At 42.6% G+C, this 10,015-nt stretch overlaps 1 long non-coding RNA gene across 1 annotated transcript; it reads right to left on the reverse strand.

The window, feature by feature from the left end:
- Positions 1–2,291: 2,291 nt before the first annotated feature.
- On the reverse strand, positions 2,292–6,737 carry LOC129785035 (uncharacterized). The gene is made up of 2 exons (XR_008748456.1): positions 6,603–6,737; positions 2,292–4,429 (listed from the first exon to the last, which is right to left on the reverse strand). It is a non-coding gene; the product is annotated as an uncharacterized LOC129785035 (long non-coding RNA).
- Between the last annotated feature and the right edge of the window lie 3,278 nt (positions 6,738–10,015).

The raw sequence follows: 10,015 nt of genomic DNA on the forward strand, positions 1-10,015 counted from the left end.
AAATAAAGAGTATAGATCTCAAGAAGGCATATTTTCAAATGTTTGGAGATGTGGTTGGGAGGATCCTGCTCTGGGCAGATGTAAGGGAAAGGCTGCTAAGAAAGAGGAAATCAGTATTAAGAAACTAGAGGGTTACTGGAAATAAGTATACAAGCTTGGCACTAGCATGAAAGATGGAAATACAGAAGCAAGAGCACAAAATGAGGTAACATGAGCAAAGTCCCCAAAGGGTAACAAGAAACACTTCTGCATGTACACTCAAAGTAAAACAAATCCCAGGGAAATGGCTAATTACTAAACAAAAAGGGAAAATGTTACTGAGAAAGCCATGTGCTGGTTTTGTATTGGGGGCTTCAGGAGCCAGCCGCTGGTGGTAACCAATGCAACTGACACCACAGCAAAGCAGCATGATCTGCACCTGGTATGAGGGGAGAATGGATTGGAAAGGGCATAAAGAAGCCAACTATATTCAAATTAACTAGGCTGGATGAATTGCAGTCCAGAATACTTGGAGAATTACCTGATGTAATTTCAGCACCATTTGTGGTTCTCTCAAGAAAAGTGAGATATCAAAGAAGGGAAGAGGGCAAAAGTTATACTTCTATTTTAAAAAGGAAGAAAGAAGAGTCCGAGCATTCTAGAGAGATCAGCTTATTTCAGTCCCTGCAAAAATACTGGAAAAATTACTCAAGCCATTATTCATAAGTACCTATAGGAAAAAAACATGGCTTTCTGAAGAACAGACCATGTCAAACCATCTAATTTCATCATTTGATGAGGTAATCCTTACCGTGCTGACAGGAAGAAGCAGTAAATGCCATATATCTTGATTTTCATAAGGCTTTTGGCAGAGCTTTATGTAAGTGAGAAAGAGAAATATGGCCAGATAAAAAGTGAGTATCAAACTGATTGGAAACAAGGCTTAGTACTTACAGACAAATTGTTGTCAAAATAGAAAGATAAACTGAGCTCCTCGGTTCCAAGTTCCCCAGGAGTCTGGTCTGGCTTGGCACTGTTTGTTACTTTCATTAATAACTTGGATGATGAACAGAGTCTGCTTTTCAAATGGCCATACAGCCCTAGGTGGGAGGGAATGCAGGCTTGTTGGGGGCTAGGTTCTGAATGGTAAAAAATGAACAAACTGTAGAACTGGTCTTACATAAAAAGCATAAAGTACAAGGTTCACTAGCCATGCAGGAGCAGTCTGCAGCACAAGTATGAGCACAGGTGAGATAGCAGGTTTGCAGAAGAAAAGGAGAAGGTCTGTGAGGACCCATTCATGGATCGCAAGCTAAACACAAATCACTAATATAATGAAAAGGGCAATGACCACACTGCACAAACTGGGAGACTAGACTGAAAGTTATGTGAAGTCATCCATCAGCTTGGTTCTGCTAGTGCCTTAGCCAGAGTAGCAAGTGGTGGCTGGGGCACTGTGTAGCCAGAAAGTTGTGCCCAGCTGCAAGGAGGTGAGGAGTGGGGTTGGACCAGGCAGAAGTCTGGAAAGGATTGAAGGGTGCATGTTCACTCAGAGAAGAGCGGACTGAATGGAGAATAGCAGTAACTGAGTACACAAAAGACTCCTGCAAAGAGGAAGGAAATCACGTGTCCTCCATGTCTGTCATAGGCAAGGCAAGTAGTGATGGCATTGCACTGCAGTAAGCAAGGCTTCAGCATTAGGAAAAGCTTTCTAAATGCAAGAGTACTCAAGCAGAGCATCAGACTGACCACAGGTTTCCATCTCTAGTGCTGGAGGGTTTTAACTAGACCAAGATATCGATCTTGAGCAGTTTAGGTGGTGTACATATCCTGCTTAGGATCACGATCCCCTCATGCTCCTTTTTCTATAGCCATTGGAAAGCTAATAACACATCACAGTGAGCAGATATGGCACTTGTAAAGCTTTGTGGATCTTTGCAGGTGAAGTCCTTCGCCTTACTGTAAGATCATAAATGGAGGGAGAATACTTGCGCACAGCATCCTGCCACCTGTGGAACAAATGACCTGTTTTTCTTTGAAATATTTAACATAAAAGGAGGTTCCTTGACTGTCTGGTAAAATTAACATACTACACATCACATGTAGTTTTGAGCATCATAGCACTTGCTCACTGGCTGGTCAAACCCATGAAAGTTTTTAGGAAGGACTGCTCTCAGTTTTGGAAGTTTTATTCAAGAACAATCTATCCAGAGAAGGAAACCCTGCTAATATATGTGGTCAGGTTGGTGGTGGCCTGCAATGATATACACCCTTTTACCAGCAAATCATGCATTAATGTTCTCACGAGTTACTATGGTATTTAGCAACTTATTACCTATTTATTATAAATCAGATGACAAGTGGCAGACATCAAAAGAGCAAGCTTACTAGCCAAACATTGCTTGTTCACAAACACTCAGAGCTCATGTATCTGGAAGTTTCTTTTTATGGGAAAAAGCTGTATTTGAAGATTTCCAGTACTCCTGGGATTCAGTTCCATAAAAACCAACAAAACAGTCATTGTCGTGGCATTTTGGGTTATTCCTGCTGGCAGCCTCAGCTGAGCCTGGGATGCGTACATAATAGCATCAGAACGGGAACACACAGATGCAAGGCATCCAACACCCTGCCACATTCAGTCAAGTCACCCAGGAGAGGAGGCTGGCCAATGGCCTCGCCATCCCTGTGATCACTGTGTGTCCCTTCTGAACAGCACTGCTTCCTGGAAAGGGAGGCATTACCTGAAGCAATATACGTATTATTATATGTACTGCTTATTCAGGAAAAAAATGCCCATCCCAACCCAAAAGGCTGACTTAAACTCTCACGTAAGCTGTGACAGGAAGCTTTAGGAACAGAAATAAGAATAGCCTTGGGAAAGGCAGACAGCTCCAGCTATTTATGACTTAATGGTCTAGCAGGGTTCACTCTGCTTCTTTCTGCTCCCAGTAGTTTCCTAAATGAACTCCTATAATTCTGCCCAGAGTGCAGATTATTAGTATCTTCAGTTTACAGCTCTGTGGTTCCTGCTTCTTTTGCAGCTGGTAATATGTTTCAGGAGAACATGCCCTCCTCCAAGACCTCAGGCCTGGAAGCCTTCCAAGAGGTTCCCTGTGACGCCCATGACTGTGATCATACATGATCTATAATATGCATCCTGCTCTTCTTTGTGGAATAGAGAGCACCTTGCTCTGGTCTCCTCCATTCATCTCTTTGTTTTCTAATCCCTTCTACCTTTCTGCACTGTACAAGATCCCTCACCATGGGACACTTTTTTCCAGCCACTCCCCCATCTCTCAACTGTTCTGGTTATAGATCTTATTTGCCTCATACCCTTTCCTCCAGACTCCGCAGAGGCCCATAGGAAAGGGGTGCGTCTCTACCAGTTTCTGTGGTTTCTTTCCAAAGGACAGTCTGTCCCCAAGTCCAGCCAGATCCTCACAGACGTTTATTCAAACTGCCAAACTTTTAGAGGTTTGCCCACTTCATTTCTAGCTAGTCTGCTGGAGTTGTTTGCAGAATGCCATGGTAACAGAGAAAAACACTGCGGTGTCATTTCATGGTAAGGAAAAGTCTGAGGAGCTGGGCCTGAAAGTCTCAGTGGTCTTCTTCACTCTCTCTTCTTCCATTTCTCACAAATTCTTTGGACAAGGATGTTTCTGTGTCAAGAACTGGCCAGCCCAGAGGAACGCAGCCTGTGCCAGGTCACCTAGGCACGATTGCAATACAAGTAATAGGAGGCATCAAGAAAATCATAGGTAGCAGATATATTTTAGCTATTCTGCAACTTCTGCAAATGATATGGAGACAATATTGCCCAATGGCAATATTGAGGAAGACTTTTCTGGCTGGCTAACGTGAGGAAAATTATTGTTAATTCTGCAAGGCAGAAATGAAATGTAATTCACTGGCTTTTACCTACAAAGTTAATTCATCAAGTGTCTTTAAAAAGAATGAGATTATGCTACTAAGACGAAAAATAAAAATCCCACAGAAAATTATCACTGTTCTTCCTGTCCTTTTGGTACTGCACCAAACAACAGAAATAACTATCAGGGGAATTAATGTATGTCAGAGTGCTGTTGTGTTCCGTTTAATTACTCAGCCCTCTGCTGCTGAGCGCAGCGGGGATCTTCAAGGTACTATTTTCTACCAGTTTTGAATCAGATACAGCATGACCTTTTCTCCCTATTTGATGCTGCCTGTGAGTACACTGATGTGACACACTCCAATATAATAATTTTCTTGGTGCAAGTGCAGACCCATGCAGCAAGAGAATTCCTTTGGCTTTTCAGCACCTTAGTGATTTGAGTCACAGCACCGCAACAGCAAAGAACATATCCTTTAATGCTGTAAACATAGACCGTTCTTTGTATGTCTTCAGTCTCTTTCTTTATTGTCAGTTCAGGTTTGTGAAATGCTAGTCCATTTTGGAGCCACAGAATTTTATCTGTAAAACAGAGACAAATACACGCTATTTAGAAAACCTGCCCTGCACTGTATTTTGCCTAATTAACAACAGATAGCATATGACAAAAAGCTTGTTTCAGATTTGCAATGAGTTTCGTACAAAGATTCAGCTCTGTATTTATTTTGCCTGGGCAGATTACTTCTCTGTACGAATTACTTCTGTCGGTTTCCAGTAACATCTCATGAGTAAATCCAGTCGTTCACGTTGCTATTAGACTGCAAGGGATCCTAGCTTAGAGGTTGACCTGCTTGCAGGACTATAATGAGCATCAAGCTTGAAGGTATGGATGACTGAGCAGCAAAAAGGCACTCTTCTCTAACCTGCAGTCTACAGAACAAGCACAACTAGGGTACAGCGCTGAAATCACACAGTGTAGTGTCAGGATGGGGCTTTGAAAAGGGACAAAATTTCAGAGGTCAGTGATGCATGAGTTTTCATTTTGTTGGCTTCTGCCTGAATGTATCTGACTGTGCATTTTCTCTGTAATACAAATTTTCCTCAACTGCCTGTCTGCGTAGAATAGATTAGTTCTGACTTGAAAATTAATCTAACCCATCCCCCAGCAAATCCTTAGTCATTGTGTTCCTGTACAACTGGGAAAACCCCAATGAAGCAGTATAAACTCAGTAATAATAGCAAGTAATGGCCATGGCTTAATGAAGGGTGGCAATTCTGCTCTGGGGAGATGTCTAATGGATGTAGCTGTTCTGGTAGCTTGGTCTCATGCTGATTCTCTTTCCTTTGCATTTGTTGGTCCATATGTTGTTGCATATATAGGCAAAAACAGCAACTGCTTCAGTGTAGGGAGGAAGGCTGGCATCCAAACAAAATGCTTGGACTGGACTCCCACGCCAGCCCACCCACAAGTCTCCTTTCCTTTGGAATGAGGCAAAAAGCAGGTCTGTCTTTGGCCCTGTATGAACAGCAGTTCTTCCAGGTCCAAGGACCTGCCCAGAAATAAGTTATTTTCTGCTTATCTCTGAGCTGAAGCACTGCTTTTAAAGTATTGATGTCTTGTTTAATTTGGTGTTTCAATTGCTGAGTGCAGTAGGCTGCTTACTAAGGGAGCTGGGCAATTAAAAGGAATCTATTAAGTGTTTTTTAAAGTACCACTGTAAAACAGTGAGGGTAGAAATCAAGAATGCACACATGCATTCAGACAAATAGGCCTTCAATACCAGAGCTAGAAAACAAAACAAAAGAAAAGGAAGATGGCTCTCCTTTTTCTCTTTCTTTTAATTTACTGTTACTAGTCCTCACCCAAGACGAACCCCTTCAGGGAGGCAAATGTTTTCTGGGTTTCCCTGGTTTTGAGACTAATGCCCTTCAACCAGACTAACAGTACTGGAGATGCAGCTGTGTCTTGGAATCCAATGATATCTCAGTAAAGAGCACATACCAGTCTCTGTGAAGGGCCTTGTTTCAGACCAAAAGTAAATAGCCAGTGTCACACAAACTTGCATGGTGACTGAACACCGGAAAACATGACTGGGTAGTTTTCCCTTAGTCATGAAAGAAGGTTAGACTTGTCTAAAATTGCCTTCTTTGTATGATGCTTTAAGTTGGTGAATTGAACCCAGAAGGCAGATTTTAAGCATTAACCAGTGACAACACAGCAACTTTTCATTTTAGAAATCTCTCTGGAGAGTAGCCTTTCCTGTTTAACACTGAAGAATTACACTTCAGAAATCGGTAATTTTTTCTGCCATGCCTCCATTTAAACACAACAAGCAACAATCTTTCCAGGCTTATTTGTTGTTTCTTTCTGTAATAATTTAACATCATTTTTTAAACCCTGTAGAAGCTTTTACTACAGACAAAAAAGCTTATCCTTTGCTTCTGCATGCTCCTTGTAGTGTCATCTTTATCAGAGTGCAAAACACTTACATGTATTTATTTATTTTTCTTGTAAATATCACATTGATTGAAGTAAGAAAGGTCCAGGTCAACAAACACGCACTAACTGTCCTCTCCCAACTCCATTTCCTGAAATCCTCTCCCAGCTGGGAACAAGAATGAACTGAGGGAGTCCTACTTCAGCAGCACACCAAGGAAGAAAACAAATTTGCCGTTTATACTACACTTACTATGTAATGCCCCAGGTAATTATCTTTTCCTGTCTATGCGTATACTATTTTAGGTATATACTTACAAAATCTAAGGCAAGCATCGCTCAGATCTTTGACTTGTTGATGCTGTGTGGCTTTCAACTTCTTGAATATTTAAGGGAAGAAGGATGAGTTTGTGGTTAAAGTACAAGTCTAGGAGTCAAGAGGTCTGGATTCTATTTCTGTGCTGTGCCACAGACTTCCTGTACGCCCTTGAACCACTCACGTGACCTCTTTGCATTTTTATACCCCATCTACTAAATGGGGAATAATCATTGCTTCATACACACTGCTGCTGTGAGGCTTAATTCATGCTTCTCTGAAAGCGTTTCAGGTTCCGCAGAAGAAAAGCACTTCAGAAATAAAGCCTCATCTCAGTTTTAATATTGTCTGAGCTGTCTAGCTTAAACGTAACCTCACCCAAAGGGAATGGTATTTGTAAATGTCATCCTTATGATGAAAAATCTGTTCTTCTTTTTCTGCCTCCCATGCCTTCTCCACTTCCTCCCCTTCTTTCTCTACCAACAAGCTGCAGCATTGTTAAAATACCTCCTCGTCCTCTGGGGCACCCAGCTGATCACAGACCTGGGTGTGGGGTTTGGTTTATGTGGAGATGTGCATGCACTTACGTTGCAACATTCTTTTCTCTGTGTCTGAGCAGGCATACAGCTCTGCAGAAAGGAGTAGAGCTTATCTGTATTTGATTTAAACAGGCATTGAGAACAGGCTGAGCATTTCAGGGAAATGATTGGTCTTTAGTTCCCTTCAAAACAAAGGCATTCCCAGACTCTTTTCTGAGGGCTCAGGGCCTTTCTAATCATCTCTTGCGGGTTTCTGAAAGTGCAGAGATGAGATGCTATGCTGCTGTTGTACATGAGTGTTTCAGTTAATGAATGATTACTAAATGATCCATTACTGAATTGGCATAATACAAATTACAGTGTTTGCATGTGTGGAGAAGACAGTGCTCTGTGGGAGCTGAATGTGTTGTCTAGGTCTGGTAACTAACCTAAAAAAATAAGTTTTTATTATTCGTATGGCTGTTTAATAAAGGCCATCTTTGTGCTAAGGCCAGTTCAGTCAAAGTGTGACCCTGCCTAAGAGCTCCATCAGCTTTAAGGCTGGGCAAGGGCTACAGAGACTCGTGAGCTGTGAAATCCAGACCCAGACTCTGAGTGCAGTGGCTGGTGCATGCTGCGCGTCCCAAAGGCAGGGGTAAGTTGGTCTCACAGCAGCTACTCAGGCTAACCTCATGGAGTAAAGGCTGATGGTGAACAGGGTGATCCTGCTGTTCCATTGTGCAGCCCCTGAATAGCATCAGGAGTGCGTGGGAGAGGAAGGCCTTTGCACCCAGAACACAATGCACCCTGATTACTCTGGACTACTTGAGTAGCCCGGTGCACCCATAACAGCGATACACTGGTGAAGTTACTATAACTGGTCACTTGATCCCCTGAAGCCCCATTGTGTGTGGCTCAGGAAGTGGATCCTTGCAATTAATCTGCACATCTTCAGAGGTCAGTGCTTTACAAAGCCAGTCAGTTCCCTGAGCTGCATGAGATAACCACTGATTTTCAAACCTCTAAGAGCCTTCCACAAAATAATAGAACAAGTTCTAAGACTGCGTATTTTGGGGGAGCAGCATTGCTGTAAATGCTTTGTCAAAGAGAGATTGTCAAGTAGAATAAATGTAAAGAGGTAGGAGTTTGGCATGTGAAGAGAGGAGGAGCAAGTTGCTACTGGTAGGTGTAAACACTGGGGCTAAAAAGGCTTGACATTGTTTGAAAGTCCTGGAGGAGCCTTCATCAGGAATTAGAAAGGAAAAACAATGAGAGAGGAGCAAGGTTGTAAACATTCAGAGCCATGAAAAGAAGCAGCAGAGGTTGGAGCTGGCTGCAAAAGGGAGAGGAAGCAGGAAGCCAGGATCAAGAGAGGACACAAACTTACTGTGGGGGTGCCAAGGTGTGACAAATGCAGGGTCCCATATTCCCCTGCATTGCGTGACAGTTATCAGCTATTAATGGTTTATGTGGGAGTAGGCCAGTTAACAGGTGAGGAACCTTTACTTACTGCCCATCTCCTTTTCTCTGTCAATTAGCAACAGGAGGCGGTGAGGCACGCTGCGCGCTGTGGATACTAGCGGTCAGAGCTGCAGCCCTCTAACCATTCAGTGTTTTCAGGGAATGCAGGGCTCCTGTATCAGTAAATTTTGGAAGCTGCATTAATCAATGGGGGATTTATTATAAGGCCAAATAGATAAATTTGCGGTATTTGGCCTACCATAAATTGTCTCACACCGAACCTTTTCATTTTCGGTGAAAAGTGTGTTCGGTGTTCTCCTGAGGGTATAGCTCTCAAAATTACAGACTTGGGAGAGCCTGGGAAAGCAGCACTATTGCAAAAATTATGTGTCCCTCCTACACCTTCAGTACATGTTCCTTATTGCCACAAACTGACCCCTGGAACACTTGATCTGAATTAACTACAAGCTCTGCAATATTTTAAAGATCTCTCTAGGCTGTTTCCTGCCCTCCCCACGCTCCCTCACTTGGGCAGATATCCCAGTGAAGGTCCATGGGAGTTTTGCTGGAGATTTCTGTTCAGATTTCTATTTCTTCTTTCTGCTTTTCAGCCAGTGTTTTGCTCCTTTCCTCTGACTCCTTGATATTCTCCCCTTGCTGCTTAGTGCAAATGAGGAGAGGAAATTACTAGATGATACAGAGAGGAGGGAAAGCAGCTTGTCAGAAAGGAGCAACAAGGGCCAGGAGAAATGGGAAAGACTGGAAACTTGGTCAAAATTCATTTCCTAATACCTTCCAACAGTGCTGGACACAGTCAGTTTGGTGGGTACACTTTGAGTTCAGCTATCCAATTTTTGTCCCACAAAACACATCCCTTTTGCTTGTAGATGTAATTACCAGGTCAAAGCTAGCTTAATTAAGTGTGATGGCAAAGGTAATCAGCAGATTGCCTTTGGCAGCTGCCCCTTGTATTATTTCAGGTCTGAGAAGGTTTGGTATTAAAACAATGATAGGAATTAGATTTCTGGAGGTCTGAGCTACCTCTTTAGCATCCTCTCACAAGGATGTGCCTTCGCATATCACCGACTCACTGTGTCAACTCAGTAGGTTAAGCAGTCACTCAAAAAGAAATGGCAGACAAAATGAAAATACAGTTCATTCTTCTTGATGGTTTGAACCACCCAGACAAACCTGCTTTCCTCATCAATGTTGTACCACTTCAGCCAGGAAGCAGGTGAAAGTTATAGATGTAGCTATACTTATTTCTTTTTCTGTGATGAGTTGACATGTCCTTGTGTAGACGTGAAAGTGGCTGTGCACAATTTTTTCTCATGGAAACATATCTAGGAGCCACTTGGTTTTATTTCCCAGGATGGGTTTTAGTTTATTTTCTCTTTCGATCTCAATATGAGGAATTCCAGCCTAGCTTCTTGTCA

The sequence above is a fragment of the Falco peregrinus genome, chromosome 8, assembly GCF_023634155.1.
Source record: "Falco peregrinus isolate bFalPer1 chromosome 8, bFalPer1.pri, whole genome shotgun sequence".
NCBI classification, from domain to species: Eukaryota; Metazoa; Chordata; class Aves; order Falconiformes; family Falconidae; genus Falco; species Falco peregrinus.